The sequence below is a fragment of the Sipha flava genome, unplaced genomic scaffold, assembly GCF_003268045.1.
Source record: "Sipha flava isolate LNK unplaced genomic scaffold, YSA_version1 1_pilon_pilon, whole genome shotgun sequence".
NCBI classification, from domain to species: domain Eukaryota; kingdom Metazoa; phylum Arthropoda; class Insecta; order Hemiptera; family Aphididae; genus Sipha; species Sipha flava.
This window is the reverse complement of record NW_020272783.1, coordinates 2,145,804-2,165,383: the sequence shown is the minus strand read 5'-3', so window position 1 is coordinate 2,165,383 and position 19,580 is coordinate 2,145,804. Positions and strand designations below refer to the sequence as shown.

At 28.0% G+C, this 19,580-nt stretch overlaps 1 protein-coding gene across 4 annotated transcripts in view; it reads right to left on the bottom strand.

The window, feature by feature from the left end:
* The window catches only part of LOC112681957 (homeobox protein Hox-D9-like), a 106,034-nt gene that overhangs the window by 38,542 nt on the left and 47,912 nt on the right, over positions 1 to 19,580 (bottom strand). For 3 of the 4 annotated variants that reach the window (XM_025552343.1, XM_025552341.1, XM_025552342.1), the window contains one exon: positions 13,410 to 13,552. The gene's annotated coding sequence lies outside the window, so the exon portion shown is untranslated. Of the gene's footprint in view, positions 1 to 2,130; positions 2,216 to 13,409; positions 13,553 to 19,580 lie in introns of those variants that run through there. The other variant, XM_025552344.1, reaches the window with a different exon arrangement.

The following is a 19,580-nucleotide window of genomic DNA, read 5'->3' as shown; positions in this document are numbered from 1 at the left end:
GGACGCCGACGGCCGACGACGGGTGGCCGCGACCTAGATTGGCAATGGTCGCGGCGGAAACCGACGATCGCGTACCAGGGTCGCAGCAGCGCAGCGCGTCGTCGTGATACGGTGCCGCCGCCGCCGTGGTAGTCCGCCGGTGCCGTTCGAAGCAGCAGCGTCGTATCTGCCGCCGCCGCCGCTCTATTGCATGCACGTGCCGTGCATAATGCTCGTTTCGATATCAACGCCGTAGAGGCTGCACGTACGGGAAAGTTTTCGTAAGAGTTTTCCGCCCGTGCGTACGTAACCCGTTTCGGTGACCACTCTCGTGTCCGTCGTTGAAATCGTAATGGTTATAATGGTTACGTATACACCGTTGTCGCGCGCTGACGTGTTGTTCGCTTGGTACAGCAATACAATGTGTTGATGATATTTGTCTATTGGCCTTTAAGATTCGAAATGTTTGTACCCGTTATTCTCAGCAAAACGATACCGAGCGAATCAAGTTCACCCGATCGGACTTTAATTCCGAAGTCGGTTGATATAGATAGTAGTAGACCGAATTCTTTGTGAAGTACGTTTCACTTTTAACGGTTTAGACTTGCCCGGAAAACATTACTTAGAACTTTAAAATACTAGTGTAAGTACTCGATACGTGTTTCGAGTTTTACGGTTTACAGTGTTGTAGCTAATTGATTAATAGAGTATAAATTTAATGAAAATTCATCGAAGTATCAGGTATTCGCCAACATTTAATTTTTAAATTGTATAATATATAAGTATAAATTATGCTAAAAATGTAAAGATCCGCAAACCGACGGAAGAAATAATGTTACGTGCTAACGGATAAATATTATAAACAGTGTGATTTGACACAGTTATGGTCAATGTCAGCTTTACACTTTAATTTAATCCTCGCTGATCGTATAGTGAATTATGGACATCCGCAATGTGAATTTTTTTATTTTTATTGTTTATTTTTATTTCGAAATTGAACTGACGATTCTCGTTTTGCCACCTTCGATATCTACCTTATAATCTGGACATAACGAAACATTTGGCATAATTTGAATAGTTCGTTTACTTCTATGAAAAATAGTTCATTTCATTCGTGTCAGTTACATTTGATTCTGTGTCTTATTGGTGTTTAAGGAATCGAACCCGATCAGTCAGAAAAATGATTAAGAGAATATTTGATTTTTTTGTAAGCGAAAAACTATTTTCATAATATGCGCCGGTAAAAAAGTATGATATTTAAATCGTTTGTTTTTGTGTTTCTACAAATAACTGTTCGGAATTATAATACATTTTTTTACCCCGCCTGGCTACATATACCTAAATACTCGTAGTATAATAATAAAAATATGTGGTGATTACGCTCAGTCAAAACAGTTGTCCGGGATAACTCATAATTTTTTTTCTACATAATGCGAGTATAGGAAATTTTATATATGAACTATATGAAACTATATAAACTTAAATCTATAATATAAATATTATATATGTACATTTAAACAAAGGGGATATTTACTTTTCAAGATTTTTGATTCGGAAATAATGAATTTCGTTTATAGAAAACTAAATATAAACGTTCGTAATGTATTATTTTAAAATAAAAACTAAAACTATAACTGATTATAGGAAGCGTAGGAAGAAAGAATAATAAGGGAAGACCAAGATGATAATATATTCCATAGGTAATAAAAGACCAAGGATGCAACTTATACATAGAAATGAAAAGGAGAGCGGATAATAAAGAAGAATGAAGAAAGATATCTGTTAATCAATCAACTAATTGAGAAACCTTAATGAGAGAAAATGTATTATTTTAGTATTATATTCTAATTTTATACGTCATAGCCTCAAAATAAATATTTAAATTATAAACGATCCATAACAAATTAATACAAAATTCGAAAAAAAATCTTTTACTAATAATTGTAAAACACCTTTATAATTTAATTACTTTAGTTATATTACACTTTAATTCAAGTTGTTGTATTTGTTCAATTGCAATTATAATTATTTAGAAATAAATTGTCTAGATACAATGAATTTTTTTTCAAATGAAAATTTTAAATTTATTTTCGTTTTGTAATCTATCAAAATAATTTTCAAATTCATTTTAAAAAAACCTAGTAGACATACCTGAACTTTGACTTCGTCGAGACTTACGACAAGAGACGGCTTTTCGAACTAATCTTGTCATACTCGCTAGTGTGTTCATCTCCGAGTTCGACTAACATACTGACATACTGACGGTAAGTAAAAATATTGAAACACCTCCAGTTGGAAAAGGGTTTTGTCGACGTTAGAATTGTAGGACAAAAAAACTTCGAGTATAGGTAAAGGGTATGATAATAACAATCATAGCGTGCGTCCGGTGCACTCTTAGGTACGCTATGAAAGGGTCGACTATGAGAAAAAAGTGGGTCGATATTATTTATATTTTTTGCTCGGCCCCGTCAATAAATTTCAGTCCTTATATTTTCTATGGCTAAATAACATATTGTGTGTACATATAAGCCAACCGCAATATATAGTTGACCTACATTTTTTTTTGTATTTTTTTTTTTTTTGCTTTTTCCGTCTCATCCGCCGACAATGACAAACCAATTTCTGTTCCACCATATTATTGTACATAATAGACGCAAAATAAACTGTTTTGGTCAAAACATAAACCTTTACGTATTTATTCAAATCTGTCTTTCTGTATAAAAGATAATAATATCGATATCTCCATTGAGTAGTAAACGGTTTAAAATTTTGAATAGAATTTCTCAGCGTATGATATCATATACATATGCAACACATTTTTTTCGACTTCTTTAATCTATAAATGTTTCATGTCGCTGTAATATAATCGGGAACGTTATCGAAATGTATCAATTGGCCATTAGATTTAAATATATCAAAGGTTATCAAAAGTTATATAATAATGTATACTGATATTGAATGACATAAGTGAATATATGTTGGTGTGTGTAATATTAATGCTCATTATGTGTATTGTCCGTGGTAAAGAGTGGTAACAAATTTTATGAACTGATTTAATGCCATTTTAACGACTCGATGTAACGAGCACTAAAGCACACATAAAATCGTTTTGCTATTTGTGGCCCATGAATTAAGATATACAAGACTATGTAAAAGTTTAGTGTTTTGGCGTACGCCACGATCGACGATAGTAAATACATATAACTGATTGAAAATGACACCTGTTGGAGTATATATGTTTCACCTGTATTATGAAATAAAATGACGCACCAGTTATAGGTAATCGTTTCGTACACAGTAAAACATGACATTGATTTATCGGAATAAATCGTAGTCTATAGGTGAACTATCAATCTATAGTATACAAAACAAAAAGCGAAATTTTAGTTCTGCAATTATTTTTGACTCAAATTTTTCATTCCATTCTCTATTTCCTGAAATTCATTGGTAATAATTTCCAAGTGTGGAGATCAGCTTAGGATTTTAGTGAAATCTGTATGGTTTAATAACATTTCCCGGTGATATGTATTCAAATATGCTTCTTCAAACTATCATATTAAATGTATGAGCATAAATTAGTAATCAATAGTTCAATAAATTATTATTTAAATGATTGAATTTTCAAGTACGTAAACGTTATTTTTCAAGCATTGTCTATCGCGTTTATCTTACAAAATGCATTTATAATTATGGTAAGTTTAAGCATTAATATGATATAATATAATATAAATATTTCAAGCATATCGTGTATTAAATAATCAATATTTTTTTAGACAATTAATGAAATATTAGGTTATCGTAGTTTAACCATTATACATTTATGATAATAACGTGTCGTCAAACGCATAAAACCCCGTAGAGACCACTATAGAAAACAAAGATTTATTCAAAATCATTTCAAAACCAATATCATATAAAACATGTATTTATATGGACAGCTTATCGCATTATTATGACCGGATGTAAATACATATCATATAAATATAATTTACACATTATCTGAATAAATAGGAATAAATTGTATTTTATTTTTCTCTCTATTATCAAATATATTGTTTTTAATATTTATTATAATTTATACAAAACATGGTATGTCGTAAATTATGTTTAGATAAAAGATTATACACTTGACATTATAATTTACCCTTTTGGTTGAATCGTTAAGTGCATATATAAATATTAAGCTCACTCAGTATATATACATTACGCAGTATATACGCGTAGCATATAAATATTTATATGTACAAATAGTGTATGTATTACACTATATAATACATTTTCTACCATAATGGGTCTGCTGTGGTCGGTATGTTGTGCATAAATACGGGATCTTAGAGTAAGTATTGATTAACGCCACAGTTTTTCTTCCTTAAAATTTATAGTAGGGTATATGTAATATTATTATATTATTATTATAACCTATAACTATATATACGTGCTATACGCAAAACTTTTATCGCCTGGGTCATGACTGAAAACCTCACGATGTGTGCTTACAGTATAAAAAATTAAATAACTACATACAGTTTAAAGAAATATGTCTAATATTAAATTATTAACATGATTGAACAAAACGTATTTAGCTGTAGAAGTGTATGTTTGATAAATAAAAATGGGTGTATTAGAGTTCGTAAGTACAATAAAGAACAATAAAAGCCTTGCGATGGACACATTATGCTGGACGTAAATAATTTTCATACCTATACCTAAACATACGTATACAACTTATATCAGCATAATCGTTAGCTCTAGTAATGACAATGCAGTGCTCTGTTATGAATATTCGAAATTTTTCAAACTTTGTTCATTGATAAAGAGATAAATTATCATGAATAATCAGCCTTCAAATCAGCCTCCTCCCTTCAGACAAAATAAACTCTTTACTAAAAAATATATTTCTGTACAACAATACCTTATTTAAACACGGGCGTTTCACATTTAAACTCTACTAGTATAGAGTTTATGTATGAATATATAAATATATATAAGTATAATATATAAATTAATTTATTTGAGTATTTAATTATTCATCATGCCACACATACTCATATCATTTGTATAATAGTACTCGTATGCAATCATAGGAAATTGCACTTTCAATCGAAAAAAATAAAAAATTTCACTGAAAACATATATGCTTGGAGTCCACCGTTCTTACACGTATAACCATTTACACAGATACGTTATAAGTATGGATACTGAAAAGTATGTTATTTTTTGGTGTCAGAAGTTGCAGACGACGGGATGAAAATCGATTGTGTATACACTGCATATGCGGTCGAAGTCGCCGTCGCGTGTGCGTAAACATTTGTACATGCGACTCGTGTGTAAGACATCATTATACAACAAAATGGTTTGGCAACGGGTGTCCACTGTTCGTGTACGACATGGACTCATTTTAGGGGGGGGCGAAGGGGCGATTTCCCACCCCTGAATCCGTATTTAAGGAATTAATTATATGTGAGATACACAATTCAAATGTTTTTAATGTGAATCATTTTATAACGAAATCAAATTACGCGTGACTTTGAATACTGAATTGGGCTTTTTGTCGGGTCCATACTTGATGAGAAATCAACTGAAACACAAACGTAACTTACAAAACACAGAAAAGTGTTAGAAAAGAACTACACAAAAGTCGATTCTAAGTGGATCCGGCATAAGATTAAAAAAAAAAAATAATAATCATAAACATTAAGGATTTACCTGATTTAAATATTACCCAAAAATTTTACTTGTACATTTTGAGCTAAAGAAAAAATTTGAATCGTCCTCCCTTAAGAAGTAAGTCTAAACACGCCCCTGATGTACGATTAAAACAGAGACTACATGATAGACAGAGATACGACGACGGAACCATCGTCGCGCGCCATGTTTGTTACGCCGCCTCTTTCGCGGTCCCATTATTATTCTACGGCTGCTGTTGCTGCTGATGCTGCGGCGCATGCAATCATTACTATGATTTTTATATAAACGTGTGTCGGCGACTAACGAAAAACAGCTGCGTCGGGCGTCATATATTTTTTTTGAATCAAAAAAAAAAAAAATTGGAATTTTGGGATGTATAGTTTCTCAGTTGTTATAGCTGATAAATTACGGTGTTAGTTACGTACTGGTATTAAGTACATAACATTATGAATGTACTCGTTCACATACTAACATGTTTTCTACATCACAGGGATAAGTTTAACCATAAACTATTACAATTGCACGTACAATAAAATTTCCATAGGGTCCAAAAGGATTTCTAATATTTACACTTAAGAAAAAACCTTAGCTATGTAAAATTTTATAATAAAAACTCAATTATCCCTGAATTTATAAGAATATTTAACAACATTTTGCCACCCCATGCGATTGCATAATTTGCAGTCTCATAAATTTAACATTAATTCATATAGTATATTATAAACATGGACACTTGATGTTTTGTAAATATAGATATTTATAGAAGTGTATACTTATAAGTGAAATGTGCCTGTAAACGTATACATCTTAAGTGTGACAACAAACTTTTGTAAAAAAAAAAGATCGACGATTATAGAATTGTTGGTAACTTAATGAACTTTCAAACTGTTCCAATTTTTTATGAACATTAAATAAGTATTCCGGCTCACATTTTGGTCAAAAAAATACGTATGATAAAAAAAATGTTGAAAAAAATTGATCATACTTGTTTTATTAATGTTAAAATAAAATAATTACACACGATAAATCCAAGTAATAAAATATTGTAACAATGGTTAGATTTTGAAAATATTTAAAAATTTTTATGAATGGAATATAGGAAAATGTATAAAATAAAATGAATACTCATCCAACGGGGGTGTGTAGAGCTACAGATAGTTTTTATTTTAGAAGAAAGCTTAAAAGAATTTGGTAAACGTAAATGGCTGAGGGAAAAGCGTGAAAAATATAAAATAAGACCGTAGATCATTCTGAAAGACGAGTTGTCTACCGGCTCGTATATTTATCTTATATACGTGCAATATATATGTATATATTTATGTATATAAATGTTTTTATGCGTAATGCCATTACCCACTTTATAGCCCATAACGTTCTCACGTACTCCTGTCCACCGTATATTTTTATGATTTCACTTTCGATGTACGACAATAATTAGCTGACCCCTAACGAGTCCGGAGGCTGATTTATTATACACGGTCAGATCCCTCTTTAAGTGCGGCGTTTAGCCAAAGTACTGTTGCCGTATACACACAAACGCATATAGTAACACACATACTTACCACGCGTACTCTCTCGCATAGCATAACACATACATTTATAGTGAGACATTCGTATCTTATTTACTCATATTAATACAGATCACGGTAAAGAAATAAATATATATTGTTGCTGCGTTATGAAGATATATACAAATAGGTTCTCGGGTACTCCACCTGATGTATTCCTTAACGACGTTTTCAGGTGGTGGGTATATGTATTGCTGATTTATTAAAAAAAAAAAAGAAGATTTTTGAGTACTTAAAGATTTTTCAGTGTGATATACCTACCAGAAATCTTAAGCTTTTTAGGTCCTCGTAAGACTTTCGCTACCTCCAAAAATTGCCTTCGTTTATCTCTATCATCGCTGTCTTCTATTGCTATACCCTGACCCAAGGGTGCATATGATTTAATTATCCTTCATTTCGTCCGTCCAACATTGTCTGTGATAAACCCCAGTATTTTTGCATTTTATTTTTCTGTCCGTATTTTGTTCAACAGGCTGTGTGACTCCCAAAATTTAGTAATTCAAAATGATAATCATATATTTCTCAGTTGATGAGTCTATTTTATATAGGTAAACATCATTATAATAAATCTAGACTTAATAGTATTGTTAAGATAGAGTATTTTTTTATTTAGATTAATTTTCAGAATTTCGAAACTTAGAACCTTATTTTTAAATGTATACACATATGCATAATATACATGATAAATAATACTATATAATAATATAAAGTACATAATAAATACATATATATATATACACACAATTGTATACGGTATAAATAATATCAATAGTTATCAATAGTAAACTGTTAATTTTTTATTGGTAATCAAATAAACAACCAATTAACGTATACTGCCCATAACTCAAGTCCATTATCAATTATCGCACTAAGAGGTATACACAAATCGATTTCATTGGAACATTTTTTTTTGATATTAAAGCAAAATTTACTTCGAATACTTTTGGTTCAATTATAGCTCGTGCTCGATCAAATAAGTGCTTTATGTTATAAATAATAATATCGTATAAACAATTTGTGAGTTTTTTAATATGTCAATATACTATGACTAAAAATAGTAATTATTACTAATTTAAAAAAAAAATTACATTAATAAAATAATGTAAATTGATTATAACTATAAGATAAAATGATTTGGATATAATTATTTAAGTACTTTTTCTATTTGTAGATAGCACATACTAAACAAAATTCATTTTCGATACTAACTATGTTCTTCGAAACTATATTCTTAATAAGAATTTTAATCTTTGTAATATTTTTGTATATATATAATATAATATAATATAATATAATATATATATATATATATGTATTAGATACTCTTGCATGTAGTGTATATTTTAAAAATAATAAACAAAATTATGTGTAAAACAAAAAATTACAAATCTGTCAATAATAACTTTATATTAGTATATCGCAGTATATTCTATAGTAAAATAACTTACATTTAAAATGGTTACGTTTCCCATGACTTTTATGTATGAGGGTACCTAATACATATATGTACATACGTATAATACGAGTATATAACTTATAAGTGTTTATAATCATATTTAGTTTTGTAATCACACCTTAAAGTTCAAATGATCTTTGGTGATATATAAAATACATTTTATTATTTATATAATAATACCAAATGATTTTATCAAGTCAACTTATAATATATTTATTATAATATTACACATTCACATCAATATAAGTATTCATTTTAAATGTATGACACGTGGCTATATATTTTAATAAGCAATTAATTTGTATCGTATGTTTTATAATTTATTGTATCAATATATATAGTATTCATTCATGATAATACCTAGTCGTTTTATGTAAAATCATATGGATTATTATGTATATACGAAAATTCTAAAATGATATTCATGTTTATAAATACTTTAAAGATTATTCTTATATTTTATATTCTAGCATAATAATTTAAGTTTAGAATTTGTTAAAGCGACAGTTAATGTTAATTTTTTTATCGTTTAACTTCTAGCGAGTTATATGCGTATTAGACTTTTATACGTCTACCTAGTCATATTATATTTTAACCAATAAACAAAAATATTTTTAATTTAAAATAAAATCTCCAAATTCGTCTGCAGCGATTTGTCAACGATAATACATAAAAGTCGTATACATATTTACTAAAAGTATCTATAATATATTGTACCTATATATTTATCGTATATAATTTGATTGCATCGTATTCGCCGTTTTTAGCTTGTCCTATTACATTCATGTATTTTTATCGGTAACATCTCAATGGGTATCGGTTCACCGTCTCATTATCAAGATAATATGTTAATTAGATCTCATATGTATATTGAATTTCCCACGTGTCACTTGACTTAACGATCTCTGCTCTATCCAGGATGCCAGATGGACCCTTGTATGGCTCTATACAGGCGACACAAATATACCTAACATAATTATATATAAATAATGTAACTATATATATACATATATTATGAGAATAATATTTAAATTTTAAATATACTACGCTCTCCCTGGCACAAACCGAATACATTTGAAATATACTGTCATAAACCCGGCGGATTGTCGTCGCCCGTATGGACGTTTATTATATGGAAGTTTTTTTTTACATGAATATATAGATATAATTAATGTTATGTTTTTTTTCGACACTGTGTTGAAATTAAATGACTTATATTTGTAAGAAGAAAAAAACAAATTAAACGAAACGACTTTTAACGGTTAACACGCGTAGTACGTATACTACACACATACACATACGCGCATAAATATATGTATTTATACGATTTCGTATAAATATATTAGTATAGATATAGGTACGGTTAAGCATCCATATACACGATATGAGTGTATTCGAAAGATGTGTCCGAGCGGCTTGTGAGTAGGTTACACATTTAAATATGTATATAAATTAAGCCTATTCTATACATGTATATTTGGAAAGAAAAACGAAGGAAGCGGGTTTATGGTAAGAGGAGAGGCAAGGATTCCAACGAATAAAATCGTACGATTTACATCAGACAAGTTTTACAATTTTTTTTTTTTTTTTTATACGTCCGGATGACTAGCTCACGTCAAAAGTGCCAGATAAAATTTGTTTTTTATTCGTAGCTGGTTGTTCTTTCACATTATAATAGCATGTACCTATATATGTGTATTATTATATATAAGGTGGAGCACGTTTATATCAAGTGATTTTCTACGTGTTTATATCATTTTATTTATTTTATGTAAGAGTTATATTTTATAAGTCATAAATATAAATGATAAATTAAGATTTTCTATTTTTTTTCCTTTTTTTTTTAATATTCTCCAAAAGTATATTGAGTACCACTTTGTACAGTATTAATCTGATTTCAAATTACTTTTAGCTATTTTTACATACTATTTGATATTTGTAATATTATTATACAAAAGTATCAAAAAAACAATGTCGAAAAAACAAATCGTTTTTGGGTGTTATTATTTTGCTATGTAAAAACTACTTTAATTTTACTCTGTTTTTAATACTAGCGTTTATTGTTTTATTGTATTACGAGTATTGTTTCAACAAATGCAAAACGATCTGATTTTTTTGTGTTTTAAATCGCAATATATATTATAGTCGTTGATAAAAGAGACTCCGAAATGAGTTATTTAAAAAATCTGTGCCGACAATATTTAAGAACTACAAAGGCGTAAAAATTGTGAGTTTGATTCGAGACTCAAGTCACGTAGTCTTTTCGAGAAAAAGTGCAGACGGTCTCCAACTATTTTATAGCCAAAAACTCGTCACGAGGTAGGAATACCGTTATATGTAATACATATATATTCTACGACAGGCTTCTTATTCTACACCTTTGAAAGCTTTTCGTTGTACATATAGTAATAGTTTGGATGTTTCAATATATGAGTGTGTGTAATGTACCGATGTGTACTGTTTTTCTACAACACTACAAACGAATCAACTTTTCTGTATATATCTTCTTTACCACGAACGTGCTATGATTGTAGAGACATTTTTTACAAGTAAAAATAAAATAAAAAACAAGGTTAAGATTTTTTAGCCCTTCTATATTTTTAGTCAGTCATTATATATATTGTATACAATAATAAATACTGTGCATATATTTCGTAACTTGCACGCCCGCAAGGGAAAAATGCAAGTAGAGAATAGGTAAGACAAACTTACCCTCATCAATATCATCCCCTCCCACGTATGGTCGAGAACAAGAGGCCTGTAATCAAGGTTTATGCATAATTTTTTAGAATACCCACTCCAACAAATAAAAATAACCTATACATATACAATATGCATATTTATCCGTAGATTTGTGATATACATTATAAAATCAAATTTCTTTAAATATTCATAATATAATTTAAACAGTCGTAAATAAATATTTTTATATATTTATATATTATTATATATTTGATTTAATGAATATACTATAGAATATAATAATGTAATATATACGTTTATAAATATAATTCTATATTGGTGCACGCATGAATGTGTGTATGAACTATAAATTGTACATGTGTAATGCAGCGTCATACCTAAGTGGTTTATTTTTATAAAGTATTACATACTATAAATCTCATAGCGTTTATATATCCATAATATCATTTAAAGCATTTATACAAATTATAGAATAAAATTTTTTTTTTTAAATGTATTATACATAACCTAACCTTATAGATATGATAATAATTAATCCATGGTTAATGAAAACAATTATAATTTGGAACTAGAATATTTGTAGTAGGTATAATGATAAGAATAGTAATAATAAAAAAGTATTAAAAACCATTTATTAGCAGAATATTACAGTACGCCCATTATTTTTAGATATAATATCTATAAGATTTTAAAAGGCAAAATAGTTTTTACTATTAAATTGCTAATAAGTTAAAATCGAGATATTATTTTACCTAATGATACCTACACATAATTCTATTTATAAAGTTGAACATTAAACAGTACATGTTATAATGCTCTGGAATGTTTAAATTGTTATATCTAACTTACTAAACCAAAAACAATAATGTATATTGCTGAAGAGTTTTTTGTTATAGAAAAAGTCATACAAAACAATATATAATATTCAAATAATCGAAGCGTCAAATAATCGAACACCACAATTTTGTTGTAAAAGTAAGCGGGTTGTAAGTAATTGTTAAATATAATGAAGAAATTTAGATTAGAATAGAACAGAACATTAAACATATATTAAATGAAAAATAAATAATAAATTATTCCTCAAGAATTAAAAATTAAATAATCACACCTTTCCAAGATTCACTTTAATGTTATTGGCTTTATATGTGTACTATAAAATAGTAGTTACAATTACACTCGTTATAAATACTTTATAATTGATTTATTTTTTTAAGGATTCATACGCTGATTTATTTTGATTTTTAAAGTAAAAGGTAAAGTCCGATTGTTAAATTTAATTTTATAACTTAGAGAGAATGGAGTTTTTTTTTTATCCATAAGAGATATTATCGAAGCATGTTATAACTATTTTATCGATAATAAATTATGACACGATACAAGTTACTACGTATAACTTGAAATGGTGTACTGTATGGTTATAGTAAAGTATATTATAATGTGTATGTGTATTACACATACTTTTTCCTTTCATCGTAAAACAAAATTATATCTTTTATAATTTAATTATTTAAAAACTGTATTACTTGGTGTTTAGTTTAATGTGTCATGTTAAATCACTAAATCATTAAACTAAACTAAAACTTTTTAAAGTCAGATATATTCTCTAAGTAATTTCTTTATACTTTTAATGTTAAAGAACTATTATTTTCATAAACAATCTTACTTCGTGTTTTCGTTGTTCAGATATTATTCTTTGACAGATAGATAATCTTATATGTACAAAATATAAAAATAACGTTTTTTGATCAAGCGACAATATAAGGTATATTAAGTATTGAGGCACCGTAAAATGTAATTAAATTTGAACATTATTACTTATTTGTACGCTTTTTGATCAGTGCATCTCTAATACAAACGAATACAAGCGAACGCTAATTCGCTGTATGTATATTCGCATAGTCATAATCACTAAATTTTCTCGTGTAACGTAATGTCGTTTGAAATATTTTCAGAAATTATACCTTATGTATTAGTATTTTTTACAAATTATTAATTGTTACAATTGTGTGACTTACCAAAATACGAAGGACATATTTTTCAATTGACCCAACTCGTCCCTTGTGCTGCTCTCTATGTTTTGCGAATGACGTGAATAAACGAAAATCACCTTCGTCGTTTGACCTCTAGAGGACGATCGACATAAGTGTCCAGATTGTATCTGCAAAATGTACGCTTTAATTAATGTTATTCATTTTATCACACATAACGTAATTAGGCAAGTCAATATTTGCTAGTACTAATGATGTTGTGGTATAAATATCGTTTTGAACAAATAGAAAAAGCATTAGTTTTTTGTATTAGTCCAAATTTTACCATAATCATATGTATTTTCAAATTGTTGAGTATGAATCAGATAATGTGAGTGAGGATAAAAGGGAAATAAAAGAATTTTGGTGTTGCTGTAATTTTTTTGCGGAATTGACTTATGCATTAAACTTGTTTTGTACTCATAATATGTACCTGCATACCGTACTACCGAGTATACATACAGTGCCATCTGTTGATGGAAATGTTGAAAATGTTTATATTTTCGCTCTAAGTGTCCAACCGTTCAAATTCGAAATATTGGGGAAATATAAAAATATCACGTTTTATTTTGATTATTCCAAAATTATTATCTGTACTAAAGAAACCGTCATAATCCAGTAAATATACATTTTCAAAAATTATCAATTATCTGTATTTCCTATATATTATCACTATTCAGACGAAATTGTGTTGTGGTGAATAGTACCCTAATGATTTGTAGTTTAAAATTTAAAAGTGATAATTTTTTAATAAAATTACTTTGGGCACACCGTATTAAAATCAAAAAAAAAAAAAAATAATAAGTTTTTAACTATCTCAAATGTAATAAATATTTTATACTATCGTATATTTAAAAAAAACTTATGATCGATTCTAATCAAAGCAAGTATTGTTGATACAATGAGGAATTTCTAATTTTATATCGATGTATTATGATTTTTCAAATTATTTCTTTATTTTTTTTTAGATATTTATTAGTTCATGTAATACTTTAACCTCCTAGAGGTCACGTCTATGAGAATCTCGTTGGCAATCGCGCCGCGGAATTAACACCGCTATTTTATTTATTTATTTTTAGTGTTGATTTTTAGAACTGTTATCTTATATTTTACATAATACACGTAAGGAATAATTTACAATGACATTTACAAACAATTAAATTTATCAAATAACTTTATTTTAACATAATATTGTGCATATTAAAATTTTTTTATCGATTATCCATGAAAAACAATTTTAGTCGCGCTGCGGTGTTTACGCCGCATTGACAAACAATAACGTTCACTAACACTTTGTGACTACTTACTGGTGACTTTACGTGTAAAGACAAAATGCATGACTATTGCATTATGTTTATAAATACAAGGTGTAGGAATAGTAGGGGGTCATACTAATCTTATCGATAAGTATAATTAAATAAAACGGTTTTTCCCAATGATGCGGTGTAAACACCGCTAGCGCGACCGCTAGGAGGTTAAGGGCTATGAAAGTTTAACGTTAAACACAATATATACTAAACATTAATTAGAATATACAACTTAAATTTATTTAAAAATATTTTCTTCGATATTTTTACATTTTCAAGAGCCATTAATGATAAAATACTTTTAAAGTTCGCTACTAAATCACATGTCTTACATAATTTTCTAATTTATTATATCGAAACTATACGAGTATATAATCAAAACATAATTATAACTAAGTATTTTTTTTATCTTTAGATAACAATTATAGCGGAAAATATGTTATTTTTAATCAAATGCAGTTAATTAAAGATATAATATAATTGGATGTATGTAGACTAACTTGTTTTTTTATTTTTTTTTATATGGAAATTATAATTATGGCATCTAAAATTAAAGAATTACTTATATTTTGTACTGTTTTATTCATTATTTATTTATTTAAAGTTTTAATTATAATATAAGAAATTCTTATTTACTTTTTTTATATTTTAATTTATTATTGCAAGTAATTTATATATATATATTTTGTAATTTGTAATTACAATTTTTATCACAATGTTATTTATAATTTATAATTAATTACGGTGATTTTCTGTAATTTGTAATTTTTAACTAGTGACATTTTTCGACTAATTTGCCCTTGTGTGTAGTTATAGTTATAGTTATAGTTGTGTGTATGTCAAAAATCTACATAGTTATTCAATGAATGCGATTAACACTTTAATTGACAGTAACTAAAATATAATCGTTTAAAAATGCATAACAATATACATCCTAAAAATAAAAGCTTTGAATATGTAATTATATTGCCTATATAAAACCCCGTATAATCTTTATTGTGGACATTATTATTGTTATTGTTATACTTTTAAAATTCTTTTTGAGTCATTTTTGATAATTTACCACTACAATTATTTTATATCATTTAAACATTTATACAATTTAAAAGTTCAAAATGTACTGTGATACAATAAAAACTATATTGGACATTTTAGTAATCAGTTAATTCGAAAACAAACAGAAAACTTTAAGAGTAAGTGTAGATTAGAATTTATTATTTATCTTATGCAAACGCCACAGAACATGTGTTCATGTATAATCTTATATAATATAAGTAATAAAATAAAAACGAAGAAAACTGAAAGCATTGTAAAACGCGTAGACCGACTTCTAACGGTAACCGGTTGTCGCTAGGGCATGTGCGTACAATGTAAAGGCGTGGTCACAGCCACAACGACTGTATAGTATATTTTGTATTCGATTTGTGTACGATACATCCATTATGATCGATAATAATCGATTCGTCCCACGCGACCTAAAAAATGTTTTCAACTCTTTTTCCACCATGGTTGGATGGTTTATAGTTTATATTTACCATGTATATTTGCTCGCAACATTCATGTGTGGTTACCACGTCGGGTAACCACGCGAATAAATTATCGAAAGCTGAAGGTTCAATATACTAAGATACATTTATGTAAATCTATAATATACATTTTAGTACATTGAATACAAATGCGACGTGCACAATACAGTAAACCTTTATAGTATTTGTGAAAAATTAAAATTTATGACTTAACGCCTTTTAATCTCACACTAAAGAGTGCCGAAGTCTTCAAAACTGAAAATCATAAGTCAATTAATTTTAAACAAGCCGAACTGATTAGATTATATTTTAGAAACCAGACCGAACTGAAATAAAAATAGTTGAAACCAGGAGCGGGCCTCAATGTTTCAAAAAAACATGGAGTCAAATCGAACCAATTCTTCAGTAATTTTTATGTGTTAAAAACGAACTGATATAAACCAGACTATTCAGAGCACTATCAGATATAAATCGAATAATTTACCTATGTGTATCAGAAAAGTAACTGTTTTATTATAAGATGTATTTTAAATAAGATATATATTTGTATTATTTCCCAAATACATCGCTGTAAAACAACAATTTTAAATATTGTGTAATCATAATAATAATAAATAATTATAATATGAAACACTATTTTTATAAACAATATAGTGGCAGTTAAATTAAATACATAAAATATGGGATTTCCAAATCCTTGGAAGATTGCATTAATTTTTAGAAACATGAAATCATTATATATATACATAGTATCTATTCAAAAAGCTACAAATAAATACTAAATAACAGCTCTTATAGCAAGTGATGTAGTAGTATGTAAAATACAATTTCACAAGTCTATATGACTACACTGATCATCCTTAGAATTTTCAAATGTATACATGATTATGTCATCGAAGAGTAAAATAATATATATTTATTGTACTGATTATTATTACGGATATTCCACTTAAAATTCGACTGAAGAATAAAAAAAGTAAGGGTAAAGAATTAGATATTTTAACCATGTTGGTAAGTTAATACCGTTTGTGCATAATATTTTTAAAACTTATAATAGTAGATTATACGTTGTTGATAAATACATGTGTATTGTTAAATATTACGTAACTCGCAATGGAACTTTATACGATGGTGTTAAACTCTATGGGAACTATCTGTCTTGTTTATTTGTACAATATTTAGATGCTTACGTGAAATATACACACACATATGCATTATAGTATTAAACGTAAATACGCGTCTAGGTCACAACCTCATATTTTCTTTGAAGTACACCGAGAGCGGGTTTTATTCAACATTTTATTGAACCCGGCAGCATAAACACAAGCATACAATAATATACCATGTAAAGATATTTTTTTTCCATTTTTTTTTTTTTTTTGCTCCATTTACCAAGGTCACGCCCTGACGGGGCAATACGAATCAGAAATACTTACACATGTATATATACTCGTAATAATGTATTGTACGTATGTCGATCACGAAATTTCGAAAACACAATAAGAAACGTTTATCCTTTCGGTTTTACGACTATACGCGTTTTCAAGGTCGAACGGATGGCAGTCTTCCTATTATTCAACAATTCTTAAATATCACGATAACTGTACGAATAATATTATTACACTTAAATAATTGAATAATATTACCACCAGTGTTTCGGTCTCGATTAGAATATTAAATATTTGTATCTGTTATTCAGCACAAACAACAACTATTTGTAGCGATAAAAATTAATAAGTTATTTACATTAATAAAATAATGAAATATTTAAAGTGTTTAAAACTATGGATACCTAAGTATATCTATACGAGTACGGAGATTTTGAGGGCTCATATGAACCAGTACAAATACAATGAGTGGCATTTGTATCTATATATAGTCGCAATAAATTAGAGGATTAAGTTGAATATTAAGAGAACAATAAGATGCAAGTTTCTATTATTTCATCGTGCCTTTTTATTAGTTTTATACAAATCATCAGTTATACTTAGATGATATTTTTTTATTAATTTAACAGTCGAAAATCGTGTCAAATGATAAATATTGAAAATTAAATTGAAATATAACTATTTTAATGTATCTATACTACTTAGCTAAACGTTACTATACGTGTATAATTTAATTTAAATTATATATTCATTGAAGAACTTATCCGTATAGTAATGTATCTATCTATACTGCTATGTATACAATCTAAAAAATAACCGTTTTCTATCGATTTTACGTATATTTTCATAAACAGAAGTTAAATATAATTACTTTTGAGCTGTTATCTAAAAAAAAAGTAAATTAAAACCATAAGAATTGCTATAAAAATGAACTAATGTCATACAAGAAGATAACATAAATAACAGCTTAAAAAAAAAGTATTTAATTATAATAGAATAAAAATGGATAAATGTATATTGTTCGTTCTTTTGTGCTATATAGTACTAGAAATTATTTACATTAATAAAATATAAATTTAATTGTTCGTTGAAACATTGTATTATATCATACATTTTTATCCAGTAGCAGCCCTATAGGAAAGGGGGAGAACAGTGCGTAGCGCTTGCGTGGTCCTCCACATACTATGTATTATGAAAATCTATATCTATAAATAATCTCACAATAATATTGTCGCCATAAAAGGATTATTTATTATTATTAAGGGCGAAAATCAAGACTGTATTAAAAGTTCATAAAATTATGTCAAAATAAAGTAAATAAAATAAATATACTTGGGGCCTCGAAAAATTCTGCATTAGGCCCTAAAGTCCATCGGTACTGTTTTTATCAATCATAACGATAATTTTACATTCATATAAATTCTTTCGTATTTCTTTCACTCCAAAAAAAATACGTTTAACCTAGCCTGCAATCTACTAATCGTATATAATAGATTATTAGATATAGTAATATTATTACAGTATAAATTATGCAATGTATAGCTGTATAGGTTTTTGACAAACACCAGAAAAATCCTATTTATCACAGTGATATCTGAAATTTATTTATAATAGAGATACCAGGGTTTTTTATTAGTAAGATCAGGGGACAAAATAATGATAACCTAATAATATTGTTTTTTTTTTTTTAAATTACACAAAAACTATCAGAACTATATTTTTATCGCATGTTTATAAAATTGAATAATTTTGTCTTAGAAAACAATTTTCTGAAAGAATAAAACGTGGAATAATACCAAAGTAAGTTTGAAAATATTTATCCAAATCTTTCTTCGCCAGCTTTTGATTGCATTTTATTTTTAACGGAATCGATGATTAATCAGATAAAATGTATTGCTCATGGTCGGGAGTATACGCGTAGCCGAACAAATCGGAACA